General features: G+C 45.9%; 1 pseudogene; it reads left to right on the forward strand.

The window, feature by feature from the left end:
- Positions 1-14,605, forward strand: part of LOC131906425 (protein SET-like) — a 24,530-nt pseudogene extending 9,925 nt beyond the window's left edge.
- The last annotated feature ends 694 nt before the right edge of the window (positions 14,606-15,299 follow it).

The raw sequence follows: 15,299 nt of genomic DNA on the forward strand, positions 1-15,299 counted from the left end.
ACACTAGGGCCCTCAGCTGTCCTGGGTATTGAGTCTCCGAGGCATCAGATTAATTTTTCCTGCCCAAACCAGCTTCTGTGTATACTACAGTGGCTGGAACAGTAAAAGATCCTCGGGGCACGCCTGTGATTCCCAAGGTGAGCGCTTGCAGAAGGTCAAGAATTCAGGGCTAAATAGGGAGACCTTGTCTCATACATTAGAAAACTCCAACCTCAGGCCAGGCGGTGGTGGCACACGCCTTTAATCCTAACACTCGAGAGGAAGAGGCAAGAGGATCTCTGAGTTTGAGGCCAGCCTGGTCTACAGAGCTAGGATAAGGACAGCTGGAGCTGTTACACAAAGAAACTCTGTCTCAAAAAATAAATAAACAAATAAATGAAAGAAAGAAAGAGAGAGAGAGACAGAGAGACAGAGAGAGAGAGAGAGAGAGACAGAGAGAGAGAGAGAGAGAGAGAAAGAAAGAAAGAAAGAAAGAAAGAAAGAAAGAAAGAAAGAAAGAAAGAAAGAAAGAAAATGCAGACTTGGTGGTATGTGACTGTCATAGCAGATTCTTTTTTTTTTTTTTAAGATCTATTTATTTTTTATGTGCATTGATGTTTTTCCTGCATGTATATCTGTGAGAGTGTTGGATCCCCTGGAACTGGAGTTATGGACAGTTGTGAGCTGTCATGTGGGTACTGGGGATTGAACCCCGGGTCCTCTGGAAGAGCAGCCAGTGCTGTAGAGCCATGGCACCAGCCCTAATATCAGCTTTTGAAAGGCTGAAGCAGGAAGATCATTGGACGCCACAGTGAATTCAAGGACAGCTGAGGCAGTTTAACTGTATCATGTATCAAAATAAAAAGTGGAGAAGGGGCCAGTTGTTGTGGTGTGATCCCTTACTCCCGGCACCAGGAGGGCTGAAACAGGTAGATCTTCTAGAGTTTGAGGACAACCTGGTCTACACAGTGAGACTCTGTCTCTAAATAAAGGAGGGCTTGAGATGTAGCTTATTGGTAAGACAGAATGTCTAACATGTTTGAAGCCCTGGATTCAACCCTCAGCAACACACACACACACACACACACACACACACACACACACACACACACACTAATATTGAACAGAAATTCATGTGGAATGGCGTGTCTTTGTATGCTTCCCAGGGCTGCTAGTCTAAGACCACAATCCTGCAGTCCGGAAGTCTAAATCCAAGGTGTGCAGACCTCTCCCGCACTTGCCTCATCCAGGGTCTGGTATCCCCAAGTGTCCCTTGATGTGTGAGGGCAGAGCTGCGTTCTCTGCTCAGCTTGGCTGTCTTCACAAGGCTGTCCTCTCTGTGGACCCCTCTGCCCCTTCCTGTCTCTTGTGATGATGCTCTGGTAGTATTTAGGGGCTGCCCTCTGTTTCTATAACCTCAGCTTGATTCTTACCTTACTTATAGCTCTGTAAAAGGCCCATTTCCAATGAAAGTCACCATCTGGGGTGCCAAGTGGACATGGAATAGGGGCAGGGAGGCTTATTCCACCATATCTCTTTATTTTTTTTTTATTTTTTTTTCTTTTTCTTTTTTCTTTTTATTTTATTTTTTTTTTCTTCCATATCTCTTTAGAAGAGGTGATAGGTAAACGTCAGTGGTCAGTGTCAGTGCTGGTGCAGGATCCTAACAATAGGGGTCTTGCAGAAAACATCCCCCTGCTGCCCTGAGCAATTCTCCTGAATACTCTGCCTAACAGGCCCTGCTAGACTATTCAGGATTCAGTACCAGGTGCTTCCCCAAGCCACCTAGGAAAGCATGGGTGTGCAGGCCTGAGGCACTGGAACAGAGGAGGCAGGAGGATCCAGAATTCAAGGACACCTCAAGGGAACATAGCAAGTTCAAGGAAGGGCTGTTAAGGTCAGATTAGGAAAAATAGGGTAGCAGGTGGGGCAGGGGGAAGTGGGGAGATAGTAGAAAATTACCCTTGATAAAATGAACTTTGCTAGAAGAGAAGTCCCCGGTCATGAACCCTGTGCTACATGAGACCAGGCCTTAAAATATGGTCTTAAAACGATAATAATTTAATTAAATTGAAATAAATAATATAGCTGTAGAGGGGAATAAGGCTGTAGAGGGCTGACTCAGAGGGATTCAAACTCAGAAGCAGTGTTGGGAAGCAGGTAGGAGAGGTGGTAGGGTGGATTGCATGCCTGAGGGAATCGAGTGCCAGGCGGAGAGCGAGTGGGGCCGCCTGCCTCTCACATCTTCTCAGCAGGCGAGCCGCCCTGCAGAACCATTCACTTCCCTGGAGGCTCCCTTTGATATTCATTTGAACCGGAGGATTTAACTGATAAGCAAAGGTTGTGGGGGTCCTCTGGGGCCTGGATTCCAGCACCTGGTTATCTAGAAGGGCGAGTTTGGTAGAAAGGCCCTTAGCTGGGCACTCATTTTCTTGGCCCAGCCTGCTTGCAACTAAGCAACTGTGTGTGTCTCCTTGGGCAATTCATTTAGTCGTCCAGCAGGAAGAAGCAAGGGAGTGTGTGGGTGCATGGGGCCCTCATAAATAGCTGGGCCCTGTTTCCTCTGCAACACAAGCTTCCAATGGACAAGGAGACTCTGTCCCGTTCTTTGATGTTATTTTCCTAGGTCTGACCATAATAAGTTTTCAGGAAAAAAATTAACAGGATTAACTTTCTCGGATCCAACAGAGTTGGCTTTATTTCATAGACCCTACAAACCTACAAACCACGGGACTGTGGTTAACTTCTTTTCCTCATGCCCTTCTCCTGTGTCCTTTTGTTTCCCCGTTCTCCAGGTTGCTGACTGCTGGTAACAGGCCGATAGCAGTCTGGGCCCCCCTCCACCCTAGAGATAGGTGAGCCCTCTTCAGCCTGCTTCAGCTTTTCCTAGCTCTATCTTTTCTTGCTTACTTATTTTTCTTCTTTGTGTTGTCTGTATTTTTGCACGCCATCTTGAATTCCCCTGTGGAATCAGGTTCTACACACGTAAGTACAATACTGTTCACAGTGCCCTCTTCAGAGACAAATGGGCTTCTCCCTGTTCATTCCTCTGTTGGCCCCTGCTGCACTGTGGTCACCATGCTGGAGGCAAGGGTGAGGGCCACTAACAGTTACAGAAAGAGAGGAAATTCATAAGAGGCATAATTAGGGCGGGGAAGAAAATGAGTATTTCATATAAAATAGTACGCAGAAGGAAGACCTCTCAGAGGAGGTGATATTTCACCAGGAACCCGGAGGGAAAGCGGTGTGAGTGCCGAGGTCGGTGTGGGTGGGCGGGGGTGCGGGGTAAGAACCATTCAGCTGGAGTGAGCCTCACACAGAAACGGAGCCAGGGAGTTCCCAAGAATGAGCGGGGGTGGAAGAAGCAGCAAGACGCCTCTGCCTGTGGCTCAAGAGCAGGGAAGGGTTTCTACCCAGTGCTGTGGATGGGGACACCCCATTAGAGGCTGGAACTCCCAATCTGATTGGTTGGTTCTTTATTTTGTTTTGCTTAGAACAGGTCTCATGTAGTCCAGGTTAGCCTCAAACTCAATAGAAAACCAAGAATGACTCTGAGCCTTCTGCTTCCATCTCCCAGTACGGGTCCCAAGCACGAGGCATTGTGTCACTTTATGTGGTGCTGGGCAATCAAATTCATGACTGGTGCATGCTAGGCAAGCATTCTACCCACTGAGCTCTTCCCCCAGACATTTTGTTTTCAACAGCGTCTTGATAAGTAGACCAGGATGGCCTTGAACTTGTGATCTTCTGACTCCCTCTTCCTTACGGGCACATGCCTTCACACCTAGCACACTCCTTTTCTCTCTCTTTCTTTTTTTCTTCCTTTCTATTTCAGTTCTATATACATTTGCTTACTACTAAAAATGAAATAACACATCAAGATTTCCTTTTATCTGCTGGGTGGTGGTGGCCCATGCTTTTAATCCCAGCACTCAGGAGTCAGAGGCAGGCGGATCTCTGTGAGTTCAAGGCCAGCCTTGTCTACAGAGTGAGCTCCAGGACAGCCACGACTGCTTCACAGAGAAACCCAGTCTCAAAACAACAACAACAACAAAAATGTCCTTTATTGTAGATTTTTGAAAAAACAGAAAATCTGGCAAGACATAAAAAAGACACCTGCTGCCAAATTGCTGATCTGAGTTCCATCCCTGAGACCCACTCTACCTACTAACTCTCAGAAGCTGTCCTCTGACCTTCACTTGCACATGGTGACACACACACACACACACACACACACACACACACTAAAATAAAAAATAGACGTAAATTTTTTTTTTTTTTTTTTTTGGTTTTTCGAGACAGGGTTTCTCTGTGTAGCTTTGCGCCTTTCCTGGCACTCGTTTTGTAGACCAGTCTGGCCTTGAACTCACAGAGATTCGCCTGGCTCTGCCTCCCGAGTGCTGGGATTAAAGGCGTGCGCCACCACCGCCCGGCTATAGACGTAAAAATTTTAAGAAGGAAAAGAAAACCAGAAGTTCTGATCATCTACCCTAGTGATCACATGCAAAGTGAACTACCCCAACAATCTCTTTACATCCTTCAGGTTATTCTATTCCATCTCACACTTCAGTCTTCTCAAGCCCACGGGAAGACTAGAGACGTACTGATGCTTCTTTGGCTCGTATCAAAGCACAGAAGCCCAATGACATCCTTCTTATACACTCAACCACACAGATTCCTCATCTTGTGACAAGTTCAGATAAAGATCCCCAGTACCGAAAGGAAGAGAGAAAAGATGCCAGAGAATGCATTGCAGAGCACACACTGTCGCAGGATTCCGAACTACTGCTGTCCAGTCTATCCTAGCAGCTTCTCGTTGCCATGTGACATTCTAAGCAAGAAAGAACTGTGTGCAATGTGGGCCTAAGTCAACTCTTTGTCATAATCATCTCCTTGTCTAGACCCTCCGAAGGACACCAAGAGTGATGTAGGCAGAAGCTGCGGGGCCCACTTCTGGCTTCGCTGCGATCTTCTTTAACAAACTCCCCTTAGTCGTTCTCTTTTAAGCCAGAATACATGCTGCCCAGGAGATACCTTAATTTTGTCTCCTGTGCTGGTACAATATCCAAACCTGTTTCTTCTGCCTAGAGTGAAAAGTTATCTCTGGTTTGGACCTAGGGTAGACCTTATGGTAGAGGGAAAGGGAGCTTGGTACTAGAGTCAAAAGTGAAGTTGGGAAGGTCTATTATTATTATTATCATCATCATCATCATCATTATTATAATCAGTTTTTAATTTTAAGACAGGGTCTCACTTTGTTGTCTAAGCTGGCCAAGAACTCCCTATGTAGTAGACCAGGCTGGCCTCAAACTCACAGAGACCCACCTGCCTCTGCCTCCTGAGTGCTGGGATTAAAGGCAGGTGCCTCCATACCTGGCCCAAGAAAGCCCTTTATTAAACACTGTAGATGTAAGCTGCTTTGGAGGAAGCAAGAGGCCCCTTTGAATGAGCAGACGCATTTTCCTTTTTTTTTTCTTTTTTCCTTTTTTCCATGTATGTGTGGTTTGCATATGTGTGGGCATATGTGTATATGCATGCACACGTAAGTGCATGGTCTTGTGGAGGTCTAAGATTGATATGAGAAGATCATCCTCTGCTGTTCCTCTACCTTACTCATTAAAGCCAGGGTCTCTCGTCCAAACAGACCTCTCCGATATGACTAGTCTTGCCAGACAGATGGATCTGGAAATCCAGTCTCTGCCTTGCAAAGCTAGAATTTCAGGCAGGTGGGAGCCCAACTGGCATTTACTCAACTGGTGGGTTCTGGGGATCAGAACCCCAGTCCTCACGCTTTCGTGAGGAGTGCTTTATCCACTGAGCCATCTCCCCAGCCCACCATCTTCCACGCAGTCTTTTGTACAGGTACTCTGGACAGAGATGAAATTGTCATAAATTTGGTGGCAACTGGAGTCCGCAGAATCCCAGGGGCTTTGCTGCCTGCGGTGACCAGAAACTGTGGAGGCCAGGCTCAAGCACGTCTCTTCTGCCCTTGACTCTAGGAGAAGAACGATCAGAAGAACCACTGGAAGTCTGTCTTCCATGTCCCGAGCCAGTGCCCCTGTGAACCAAAATTCCATGCTTCCTTGTTTCAGTCAGGGAGGCCTAACTGGAGTAGCTCCTTGTTTGCCTCGGTATCATCCTCAAATTGTAATGGCAACTGACGCCTTTCATGCCAGCATTTGGGGAGCAGAGGCAGGTGGATCTCTGAGTTCCAGGACAGCCAGGGCTACGTGGAGAAACCCTGTCTCCAAAAAACAACAACAAAAATGCAATGGCAACTGTCTTATTTGATCCATGATTACACTAGCTGGGGAACTGAAGCCTGGAGTCCTACCGAATCGACCTGAGCGTCTACAGCTCCTTTGTGTGGGAAGCTGTTGGTGACAGCCTTGCTCGTTTCTAAGATTCCTGACTTATTAATCAGGATAAAAAGTGCTGTTGATTTATATCAATAAGAGTGTGGTCAGAATTCCTAGGATAGTGACTCTGCTCCTGGTTGTGGGGTCGGGGGTGGGGAGGTGGGAGGATGGGGCATGGGGAGAGTGAGGAGAGTGGGGAGGTGGAGGGGTGGGGAGGGTGGGAAGGTGGGGACAGGGTGGGGGTGTGGGGAAGGTGGGGAGAGTTGGGGGGTGAGGGGTGGGTGGGATTAGGGATGGGGGTTGGCATTTAGGGGCGGTACCAAAACTTTGCGAAGAGAATTTCTGGTTTCACTGCATTACCAGTGGTATGGAGGGAAACAAAAGAAAAAATAAGAGGGAGGTTTTAAAACTGATAGAAATTGCTACAGAACTCCTAAATCAGATAAAAGCCTCTCCTGCATTCATGGAATCTTCCAGATCTTCAATTCTTGATGCTTATCCACAAGGCGAGGAACAAAAAGGGAAGTTGTTAAAGAGTAGAAGAAAACCTTGTGACTTTCAGTGAACGTGACTGTGATTGTAATTTCCTTATCACACTGCGATGTATTTAGATTCAGATCATCAGTTCATGGGTAGGGAGTCCCCCTGAAGGGTGAAAGATGTCAAGTTCCTCTAGTGCTGCAGAAAACACATGTTGCTACATTGAAACAATAAGACCACAGAAACAACAAAAATCCTCTACATTGTGTCTCAGAACCCAACAGACTCTCAGATGCCACCAGAAGCCTTTGGAAAGCCATGGTCCCGGGCTGGGTTCCTTGAAGTTTGGGGAAGGGCAGTTGAAGAATGCCAAGGTACTTTCATGAAGGAATACGGAGGGTAGATTTTCACCAGAGAGGAAGTCAGATGAGCCGACCGGGGGAAAACAAACACTTGGCACTTCAAGGTGGACTGAAATTTCTCCCTTGCCCTGGCCCTCTTCTCCCATGACCTCTGAGGCCTATCATGCACCTTAGCTGAAGTACAGATCAAGGGGACAGGTGACTTTTGACACAAACCCAAACAGCCCAGTTGCTTAATTATCTCTTCAGGGGAAAGGCCAGGTCTTACCCTGCTGGTGTGTCAGTTTAAGTAGGCAGCTGCTTAGAACTGTGGCTTTTAGTTTTCCCGGTGGGGTTGTGTTACCTAACAGCAAAAGCAGGCTGGAGCGATTCTTAACAAAAACCAGCGTAGGTGGATGGAGTACCGAGCTAACATTTTTCATTTTAGAATCTGATGCTAACCGAATATTGAAGGTTCTTCTGTTGTTATTTTGTTTGGGTCTTGGTTAGGGTCTTTTATGTAGCCGAATATTGAAGGTTCTTCTGTTGTTATTTTGTTTGGGTCTTGGTTAGGGTCTTTTATGTAGCCCTCATGCCTTGAACTCACAGTGTGTGTCAGGCTGGCCCCAAGCTTGTTTCAGCCCACCTGTCTCTCTTCCACGTGCTGGAGTTACAGCCTGTACTGTGCATGCTTAGAGCTTCTTTTAATTCATTTCTTAAAATTTCATTTTGTTTTTTAATTATTACGTATTATGTGTGCCCATATGTGCATCGTATGTGGGTGTGGGTGTACATGCCATGACACACAGGTGGAGAGCAACTTTTTCTAGTCAATTCTCTCCTTCCACCTTTGTGTGGGTCTGAGGAATCGATCTCAGGTCCTTAGGCTCATGAGGCAAGTGTTCACCAATTCGTGTGTGTGTGTGTGTGTGTGTGTGTGTGTGTGTGTGTGTTGCAGTTGTCAAATACTTATTAAAACATTATATGACGATGTTAAAATGTCAAGCTTGCCCGGGTATAGTGGCACAGACCAGAACTGGGAAGACAGAAACTGGTAGATCTCTGTGACTTTGAGGCCAGCCTGGTCTACATATCAGTTCCAGGACAGCCATAGCTACATAATAAAGAAAAAGGAAAAAAAAATCAAGCTCTCCCTGATACTATATACCCTGTGCTACCTTTTCAGCTTTAAGTCGTGAGAACAACGCTAAGCGTTAGCAACTGCAGCCTTGGCTAAAGATGGAATAAACATCTTCTTTTGAAGTGAGGACACCAGCACTCCTGGGCCAAATGCAAAATGAGGTCAGGCCAGGAAGATGAGGCTGAACATGTGGAGTTATGAGTCAAGGACTGAGCTACCTCCTCCCTGTATGACCTTGGGCAGGATAGGTGAGTTCTCTGCCCTGCCCGAGTTTCCTTATCTGAAGGATTGATGACACTCTGTACAGCTCTGAAGCACAGAATCACTTGTTAAGTGAGTGACCTTGGACAAAGCAGATGGTAGCTCTGACATACCCCAGGGCTTCACCCTATTAGATCATCAGTGAGCATTCATTCTATCACACACAAACACACACACACACACACACACAGACACACACATACACACACACACACACACACACACACACACACACACACACACACACGGGGGGGGGGGGGGGGGGGCTAGGCTGGAGAGCGAATCCAGAGTTTTGTGCATTCTACATAAACATAATGCATGTCTAAGTGATTTAGGGAATATAAAAACTGTGTCACTCATCAAATTTTGACTTGCCAATGAAATGTTACACTGTAAGTGAAGCATTCAAAATTCCCTGGAAATGCTAACTGAAGATATGGCCACCTTGCCTACAACTTTTATTTTCTCGGGTAAAGGGTGGGTTGCTTTGCAGCAAGGGTGTAACCTATGCTATCAGTACCCGTAAATGGAGCTAGAGCTGGAACTCAGAACTTGAGACTGATACAAGTAGCCACCATAGAAACCACTTTTTAAGCTATTTTAAAATTACATTTATTGATTTATTCATTCAGAAATTGGGGTCTGTGTGTGCAAGCATGTGTGTGCTGTGGTCCATGTATGGAGGTCAGAGGACAGTTTGTCTTTCCACCATGTGGGCTTGAGGGATCAAATTCAGTTTGGCAGCCTCGTGGTGCCAAGTGCCTTTACCCCCAAAGCCATCTCACGTCCACAAAACCGTTTTTTATTGAATATGAAATTGTGGCCGGGCGGTGGTGGCGCACGCCTTTAATCCCAGCACTCGAGAGGCAGAGCCAGGCGGATCTCTGTGAGTTCGAGGCCAGCCTGGGCTACCAAGTGAGTCCCAGGAAAGGCGCAAAGCTACACAGAGAAACCCTGTCTCAAAAAACCCAAAAAAAAAAAAAAGAAAAGAAAAGAAAAGAAAAAAGAAATTGTGAGGTACACTAGGTTATAGTTTATAGTATTTGTGGTATTTGGGGCTGGTTTTTCTCTATTGCTCAGGTCAAACCCAAGGCCTCATGCATGCTAGGCAAGTGCTCCATCACCAAGCTACACTCCCAGCTCTTAAGTATCCGTTCAAATGACAGCCAGAAACCGCAATATCAAGGCATGTGTCTTAGGCAGGGTTGCAATTGCTGCCATGAAGCACACACGAACAAAGCAACTTGGGGAGGAAAGGGTTTACTTGGCTTATGCTTCCACATTACAGTTCACCAGCAAAGAAGTCAAGACAGGAACCCAAGAATGGAAGAAACCTGGAGGCAGAAGCCGATGCAGAGGCCATGAAGGGGTGCTCCCATGGCTTGCTCAGTCTGCTTTTTTAGGGAACCCAGGACCACCAGCCCAGGGATAGCACCATCCACAATGGGCTGGGCTCTCCCACACTGGTCACTAACTAAGAAAAAGACTTATAGCAGTGACTCTCAACCTTCTTAATGCTGTGACCCTTTAATACAGTTCCTCATACTGTGGTGACCCCCCAACCATAAAATCATTTTGTTGCTACTTCATAACTGTACTTTTGCTACCGTTATGGATCATAATATAAATATCTGATATGTGGCCCCTGTGAAAGGGTCATTGGACCCCAAAAGGGATCGAGACCCACAGGTTGAGAACTGCTGCCCTACAGGCTTGTCTGCTTACAGCCCAGTCTTCCGGATGCGTTTTCTCCACTGAGTTTCCCTCCTCTCGGATGACTACAGCTTGTGTCAAGTTGACATAAAACTAGTCAGCACTTCTGTTATCCCTATTTCTCTTCCTGGATTGGAAACAGACTGGGTTATATCTGGGTAGGGTGCAAACATCTGCCCAAAGAGACGCCTTGACAGGATCTCGGTTAGTGCCGTTCTCACAGAGAGTCGAGCCGACCCAGAGCTGTAGAAACACCAAGGAAGAGAACAGAGGAAGGTGAGAGAGTTGAGAGAAGCATCACCAGGCCATCCCTCCTGACGACATGTCCCTCCTGACATGTCCCTCCTGACATGTCACCTGGCTCTCCAACACCGTGCATGGGGGGAGGTGTTTGTGGATAAACAGAGTGCTTCCCAGGGCGATCAGTCTTCTCACCTGCTTGCTTTGTGCACGGATCACTGCCCACCCTTGTTGAAATGGTGCAGAAACCTCAATAACCTTTAAAAAAATAATAAATCAAATGGAGATTTATACAACGTAAGATATTATCTCTGTGTGGGCCCTGGCAGATGCTGGATATGTTGACCCAGCCCCATTGCTGAACAGAAAGACCTTGACTGATTTACAATGTAGGGTAATTCCCCTGTTTCCAGCTCCATCTGCCATTTCTATTCCCCCTGACAAGATCATCTCTTTTTATGTCCATACTATCCATTTGATCTAAATCAGTGGTTCTCAACTTGTGGGTTGAGATCCTTTTGGGGGTCAAACAACCCTTTCACAGGGGTCACATATCAGATATTTACATTGCAATTCATAACGGTAGCAAAATTATAGTTGTGAAGTAACAACGAAAATAATTTTGTGGTTGGGGGTCACCACAACATGAGGAACTGTATTAAAGGGTCACAGCATTAGGAAGGTTGAGAAACATTGGTCTAAATGAATTGTCTTTCTTTAGTGGCTGCCAACTCAAATGCCATCTTCCCAGGAGGCATCCTCTGATACCCCCCATATTTCCCCTATATATTTCTGTTTCAAACACACTGAAAGTCAGTTAGGGCCCTCCCAGCATGGGGGCCATTAAATGATTCCTTGCTACTAGAATGTTGAATAGAATGTATTGAGGGGCTAGAGAGATGGCTCTGTGGTTAAGAGCATGTACTACTTTTCTGAAGGACCTTAGTTTGGTTCCCAGGACCTAGGTCAATAAGTTCATAACTGCCTGTAACTCCAGCTCCGGGTGATTTGATGTCCTTGGTGTTTGCATACACATACCCATACACAGCCACACATATAGACCGATAGTTAAAAATAAAGTAGAGGCTGCAGAGATGGCTCCATGGTTAGGAGTACTTGCTGCTCTTGCAGAAAACATGGGTTAAATTTCTAGTATCCATATAGTGTCTCACAACAACTGGTAATTCCAATTCCAGGGGATCTGATGTCTTTTTCTGGCCTAGAATATAGCTGGTCACACCACAAACAAACCAATCAGCAACATTAATTATGTTGTCAGCAAAACAGTAGTTTGTGACATTTTCCTAAAAATTAGCATAGGTCCAAGGTCAGCCACAAGAAAAAAAAATCACCAGCAGCTGATATTTTAGAGTGTAAGGACCAATTTTCAACAGATTTTCTTGTCTATAGCTTGGTTCTCTGCATCAGAGTGCAACTGGTTTTTTGGATGGCAAATCTGGCTGGCAGAGGTGTTTGTTTTGGGGATGGGGGGAACCCCCAAGTGAGAAAACCCCCAGGGAGTAACAGGTGCACTTATCCGGTCAGAAAGCAAGTGAGGAAATTTCATGAGGTCAGAAAGCAAGTGAGGAAATTTCATGAGGAGATCCGTAGTGACTTGGGGATATCCCGGGAGCTCCACCGAGGTGAAGAGAGCAGTGGGATGCCTCTCCAAAGTTAGAAACAGCATATCAGGGCAGGTGTCTTTTTTCTGGTGACAGAGCTTCCTGTGTATCTCACTCCATCACTCAGGAGCAACTCCACACAACCTGGAGTGCCACCATCACCGCTGTGGATGATTTTCATTTGGTACTGGCTTATCTCCCTTACCAGACTGTAAAAAGCATCTTCACACATGATCTTGTCTTGGCTGAGAGAGTGGCATCTCAGAACTCTTGGCCAGTTCGTGGGCTTACTTTGTGTCAAAAGTCCTTGTTCACAAATCCGTAGGCCATCAGAGTCTTTCACTGGCTAATCTGCTCCTTGTAGAGGTTAATGTCTGCAGAGGAAGCCCTCACTTGTCCTGTGTATTTCCTCTCATGGCACTCTACTCCTCTTGTCCACCAGTGTCCAGTATTCCAACAGATCTCATTATCCATTACCACCTGTTTTGGGTAAGAATCCTCTATGGTGTGTTCATATTCATCTTAGTAGTACCATGGCCATTTTTAGATGTGATAGACTCAAATCAGAGCTTCATGCATGGCAGGCAAGCACTCTACCAACTGAGCTATATCCTCAGGCTCTCTATGAGACACACAGCCAGCACCAACCTCAACTAGTATGAGTCTGCAAGCCTTCCCTCTAAGATTGAGGGAATGGAGGGAGAGAAGTAATAGTATCCACTTCCACCCCCATTCAAAATCAGGCTAAAGATCCAATATGGTATAATTAGACAAGAGAAAGAAGAGCCAGGCGTGACCAAATAGATGGCTTATACTTGTAATCTCAGCATTCAAGGGGCTGAGGCAGGAGGATTGTTGTGAGCTCAGTGCCAGCTACATAGTGAACTATAAGCCAGTCTGTACTACTGTATAAGATACTATCCCCACCTCCAAATAAATCCCCCAAATAAATAAGTAAACAGATAAAAATAATAGAGAGGTGAAATGCATACATATTGAGAAAGAGAAATAAAAATTGTTCTTTGTAGATAACATTATTCCTTGTGGGAAAATTCCAAAGAACTCACAGTTGTGTACCAATAGCCAAGAAAATTTAGCAAAGTCATAGGGCTAAAAAGGCAACATATAAATCAATCTTCGTTTTGTTTTTTGAGATTTAGCCTCATGTAGCCCAAATTGACCACAAACTTGCTATGTAGCTGAGTTTAATCTTGTACTTGCCCTATGCTCTCCTCCAGGCTGTGTGGATTCCAGTCTGTTCCTTTCCACACTTGAGACCTCCTGCTCTTTGAAGAACTCAACCGGTCTGTGGTGAAGTCACCCCAAATCCAGTGCTCTTTTGGTCATCTCCACAAGGAGCAGGCCAGCTCCTATGGGTTAGGGAATAGGGAAGCTCAGTCTGAACTCAAAACCCTCCTGCCTCAGCCTCCTGAGTGCTGGGGTTAAAGATGCCTGTCTGCTGCTGGTTTTGAAGCTCCTGGTTAACACACACACACACACACACACACACACACACACACACACACACACACACACACGCGCGCGTGCACGCATGCACATCGGGCCTCTGGCCTCTGGCTCCTGGCCTCTTCCCTCAAATCAGCTCCTGCCCTGAACTGGAGGACAAGTTGGCCTCTGCCAGACTGCCGAAGGAAGGAAAAGAGCAGAAGGAACAATTGAACACATCAACGGAGTACAACATGAAACAGACAGACTTGTTGAACAAGCCAGTGAGGACATTTTTGAAAGTTGAACAAAAATATAACAAACTCTGGAAACCATTTTTTCGGAAGAGGTCAGAATTGATCGCCAAAATCCCAAAATTTTGAGTAACAACATTTGTCAACCATCCACATGTGTCCGCACTGCTTGGGGAGGAAGATGAAGAGGCCCTACTTCACTTGGCCAGAGTCAAAGTAACAGAATTTGAAGACATTAAATCCGGTTACAGAATAGATTCTTATTTCGGTGGAAATCCTTACTTTGAAAATAAAGTTCTCTCCAAAGAATTCCATCTGAACGAGAGTGGCGACCCATCTTCAAAGCCCACTGAAATCAAATGGAAGTCTGGAAAGGATTTGACAAAACGCTCAAGTCAAATGCAGAATAAGGCCAGCAGGAAGAGGCAGCGGAAGAACCAGAGAGCTGCTTCACCAGTTGACTGACCGTTCTGATGCAGGTGCAGCTGAGTTAGGAGAGGCCGTCAGAGATGGCATTTGGCCAACCCCCTTGCAGTACTGTTTGGTTTCTGAGATGGATGACGAAGAAGGAGAGGCAGAAGATGATGATGATGATGGTGAAGAAGAGGAAGACTTGGAAGATATTGATGAGAAAGGGGATGAAGATGAAGGTGAAGGAGATGAAGATGAAGGTGAAGGGGAGGAAGGAGAGAAGGATGAAGGCCAGGATGACCAACACAGAAGACTGACGGAGTCCAACCCTGTTTTTTTATTTTCTTTTTCTTTTTGAATTTTCGCCAGTCCCTGGGAGCAGGTTGCGGTCATATCCCTCCCCTCCCCAACCCGTCTTGTGCTCAGTCGCCCTGGTTTTGAGGTCCCTCTTCTCAACACCATGGTTCTCAACCTATTTGGGAGGCAATACCTTGAGCAAACTACAACAGGATCTCCATTACCCACACAAATTACTATTCAATTTATTAAGTTTATTCCAGAGGCACAACTAGGAAAAACACGTAGAATGCCCCACCCCCAGCTGAGGTTTTAGATCTCAAAGGTGCCTTTGAACTTACTGTGTCATTGAGCATAACCTAGAGTTCCTGATCCTTCCATCTCTTCCTCTTAAGAGATGGGCTTGGAGGTGCACACTACAGCACCTAGCTAAAGTGTATAGTAGCCCTGAGGTACCTTGTATGGATACAAGCCAGTTTCAGGGGAGAAGTCACTGAATTGGAAAAAATACAAGATTTCAAATCAATTAGAAGTGCTGTATTGTTGCAGCCACCTGTAATCCCAGCACTCGGGAGACAGAGGCAGAAGGATAATTCCAAACCTGAGGCCACCCCAGGCTATATGGAGGGACTCCAATGCATGCACACACATATCCTGCCCCCTCCAGCAGACATCAACAAAAATTCCATTAGAAAAGTGAGGACATCTTTTTCTTTCTTTCTTTCTTTTTTTTTTTTTGCGGGGGGAGGGGGTTC

The sequence above is a fragment of the Peromyscus eremicus genome, chromosome 3 (genome assembly GCF_949786415.1).
Source record: "Peromyscus eremicus chromosome 3, PerEre_H2_v1, whole genome shotgun sequence".
Lineage (NCBI taxonomy): Eukaryota > Metazoa > Chordata > Mammalia > Rodentia > Cricetidae > Peromyscus > Peromyscus eremicus.